The 3,828-nt window shown below is 51.9% G+C and overlaps 1 non-coding gene across 1 annotated transcript; it reads left to right on the top strand.

Annotated features, from left to right (window-relative positions):
• Nucleotides 1-3,467: 3,467 nt before the first annotated feature.
• Trnap-agg lies at nt 3,468-3,550 on the top strand. Its single transcript has one exon. It is a non-coding gene; the product is annotated as a tRNA-Pro (tRNA).
• Nucleotides 3,551-3,828: the final 278 nt, after the last annotated feature.

Genomic DNA, 3,828 nt, shown 5'->3' on the forward strand with positions numbered 1-3,828 from the left:
GGGAGCAGGGTGTAAGATAGACAGGTGGGGAAACGAGAGCCAAATGAGTGACCGCATTGTGTCCCCCTCGGTTTTCTCTTTTTCTGTGGCGCCATCTATGTGGAGCACCGCGAACTCTCACTCCAGGTGGGCGACCGGTGGCGACCGGCTAAACCGACGGAGATGGTTTCTCGTGGATTTTTGATGAAGGACTGTCGTGCTCTCAGTTTATTTTGCGCACTCTCCCATAAAGTTCCACGCAAATTCGATTCCGTTTTTTTTCTTCTCGCCGCAGCGCCATCTGTCGCAAGTCGGGGGTACCCGCAAGCAGACGAGTACACAATACGGTCACGGCGCTGCGGTAGGCTTCTATGGGCCGTTTCCCCACCTGTCTATCTTACACCCTGGTGGGGAGCGACCTGCACCAGAACAGGCGTCTGCCATATCCACCACAGCTGCGGAGACACCGCCAGGGTCGCGACCGGCGACAGCATGACACTTCCATGACGTCATCAGGCGGAAATCGAGGGACCACTTTTTTAGCCGCGGTAAACACACCAGTCGGAGGCGCGTTCCAGGCACCATAGCTATATGTTTCGGCATCGTCATTCGCTGAGCTGCCTCCGTAAGTTGCGGTGATTGGCTCTCCTAGTGTATTACGGGAAAGTAGACGCACGAACTTTTTTTTAGAGTGTATACTGCGTTCGCACCTAAGCTGGGACTGGTGGAAGCTGCGTCCTCATTGGACCAGTCATACGCCTCTTTCGCCACGTCATCACGCTCCCGCCAATACGCACAGAGCCAGCTCAGGTGAAAGAAGGGAGGCGTCTGATTAGCCCGGCTTGCAACGTAGCTCCCACTACAATGTCAGCTTACAGGGTGTGAACGGAGTTAGTAGTAGATCCACGCATCGCCGCATAGCTCACCTACGCGTCGCAGCGAGCTCGTCTGGTAGCGTCCCACAACGAACGTGCCACGACGCTGACGCTTGAAACATGTGTAAGCGAAAATCGCGTCGCGTCACGCCTGCGAGTGGCGTAACCATAGCAACCGCTCCTGACGCTATGACGTGACCGAATGCCATGCCGCCGCATCACAGCGTCAACAACGGTTGCCATGTTTGCGCCGCTTTGCGGAGTGACGCGACGCGTTTTTCTTTTTTTTGGCGTCATATGTTCTTCCTTTGAGACGCACGCGTCTGTCACTTTGCGGCGTACTCGCGTCGAGCGTCGGCTTCTCTACCGCTTGGGGCGGGTTCGGGGGACTACTAAAGATGACGTCATGCGTAGGCCTTCTTTTTTATAGTCACTGGCAGGATGAGAACGGCAGGGCGTCACTTTCCAATACCCGGAGTCCGGATACTCGCTGCTTGCCTTCCGCCGTGGTTTGGTGGCGAGTTTGTGCTCGATGATCACGAGACGCCGAAGCACCATCGAAGGTGGAAAGCTCGCACTGAAGGCGAAACACGGCAAAAACATTTCTGCCGTCCTCATCTTGTCAGTTCAATCCAGAAGTCCCAACCACAACCAAATTCCTAGGAGGACACCCATGCGGACGCACTACCTTTGTCAAAAGGGACACCATGTGTGTACAACTGCTCGCGTGCGTGGCGTCGCACGAACGAAACAGAACAGCACAAATTGCGCCCCATTGACACTGAGGAAGACCCTTTAACAGCGCTATCTGTCGGGCGTCCTTTTGTGGCTGACGTTACCTCGAAAGCACGTTTTGTCGTTCACACGACGGTCGGCTGGACGATGTTGGCTTTGGACACACTTCTTGTCCGCTGCGTTGTGGCTACGCAGCACGCATGTTGGCGTGTGGACTGAGCCGCCACTCCGTCTTAGAAGGAGGCGTAATGGCGTGCACAAGGAGGCGCCAAATCGACCGTCGGCAAACTCCAGGTCCGTTTGCATCTCGGCGATCCGTTCGTAATCGCTGATTAATGGCAAGCTGTCCGCTTATCTTTTTATATATCTCCAATGAACCTGTTGCTAAGCTACCCAAGCATCAACGAGAATGCTGGGAATGTTGGTGTACGCGCCGGATATGCTGGCGTCTGCAGCAGTATCAGTTCTAAAGCAAAAACTTAAAATAAATGGCGTCTTGAACGCGCGTTCGTCAAAGCCTTATTTTGACGGGGAAAACTGGTGCGTGCGGCGCGTAGACTTTATTCACGCTTTGGAGCAGCTGCGCATGAACGCCGCCATAACGGACCTTCAATTTTCGTTTCCTCTTTAAACGGTTACTTAACTTTATCGTGACCACAGCAGGCCAGGTTATTGCCCTTTCAGATTCTACGGTGTCCTTCTCCCCAGCACTGGCTTTTATGGAAGCTCGTCAACGACCGCTTCACTGGTTCACTGGCTCGGCCTCTGGGTAAGACAAGAGAAGGTCAGCAATGGCCGCTCTTACTTGGCGTGTGTGCAAATCGTCTGTAGGCATCCTGGGTTGTCCAGGGGGCGCTGCGAGAAGTGACTCGATAGGACTTGTTTTGGGTAGAGTCAGCTTTGGGCATTTCGAACTTGAGCGTCTCAAACTGCCACACATAAATAAGCGCGCCTGCTCTGGTGCGGAACGCGAGATCACGAGGAAAATACAAAGAAACAGCGAAACATTGAACGCCGTGGAAGCACAGCTCAAAGCTAAGATGCTAAGAGCGTAAGCCAATAGACGCCATTTCTCGCGTTCTAAAGAAAAAAGGGAAAAAAATGACCGCATCTCCACGTAGTGAATGATGTTGATTGAGGCGAAGCTCTGGTGGTGCTGATGATACTGATTTTATTCATAGGTAGTGCTGATGGTGCTGATTTTTTAGTCCGCTTGGCGTTTTTGACGCTTTGCAGCAGCTTCTCGCGCCCTGGCTTCCGGAGCAGCTTGCTGTCTGCGTAGACGCTGAGCAACAGCCTGCCGAGCTTTTCGTTCGTTTTCATCCATGTCAGAAAGAGAATCTGTGGTATGTAACGTGGTTATATACGCATTTGAGCATTTGACCGCAGCGCCCGCTCGTCTATAAACGTTGAGCCAATGCATGCAAAGTTTAACGTGATTATATACGCATTTGACCGCAGTGCCCTCTGCTGTATAGACGTTGAGCAGCTACGTGCAACGTTTCATCCATGACATCCCCAGCTCTTGAGTTACACTCTAAAAAAAAGCCCGTGACTCTACTTTCCCGCACAACACTTGGAGAGCCAATCAGCGCAACTTACGGAGGCAGCTCAGCAAATGACAATGCCGAAACAGATGTTTAGACCAAAAAACGCAGTCTGAGTTGTGACATTAAGCAATGCAAGCGTGACGTTTTGCATTGCTTAATGTCAGAACTCAGACTGCGTTTTTTTGGTCTAAACATCTGTTTTGGAATTGTCATTCGCTGAGCTGCTTCCGTAAGTTAACGTGATTGGTTCTCCGAGTGTTGTGCGTGAAAGTAGACGCACGAACGTTCTTTTAGAGTGTACCACATCTCAGAGCCCCCTACTCGTCCCGTAGTCTTGGCCGAGTGGTTACGGCGATGGACTAGGAAATCCATTGGGGTCTCCCCGCACAGGTTCGAATCCTGTCGACTGCGCAACCATTTTTTATTTCTTTTTTTAAGAAGACAAATGGGATGGCAAACGATGTGAGCACGGACGCCGGACGGACAAGGCTAGAGCCTGAGGATCTTCGCCCCTAAAAAAGCGTCTGGACACCAGATGGTCTGACATTACCACACATTACCACACAGAGACTCGTACCCTAGCTGTGGTGGCATTATTCTGCCACTCTCGATTGTCCTGCCGCGTTGAATCTAGCCGATTTCGCAGCTCAAAAGGTGTTTTTCCGTTCTTCAGCATTACACAAAAAAAT

The sequence above is a fragment of the Ixodes scapularis genome, unplaced genomic scaffold (genome assembly GCF_016920785.2).
Source record: "Ixodes scapularis isolate PalLabHiFi unplaced genomic scaffold, ASM1692078v2 PGA_scaffold7__128_contigs__length_106722199, whole genome shotgun sequence".
Lineage (NCBI taxonomy): Eukaryota > Metazoa > Arthropoda > Arachnida > Ixodida > Ixodidae > Ixodes > Ixodes scapularis.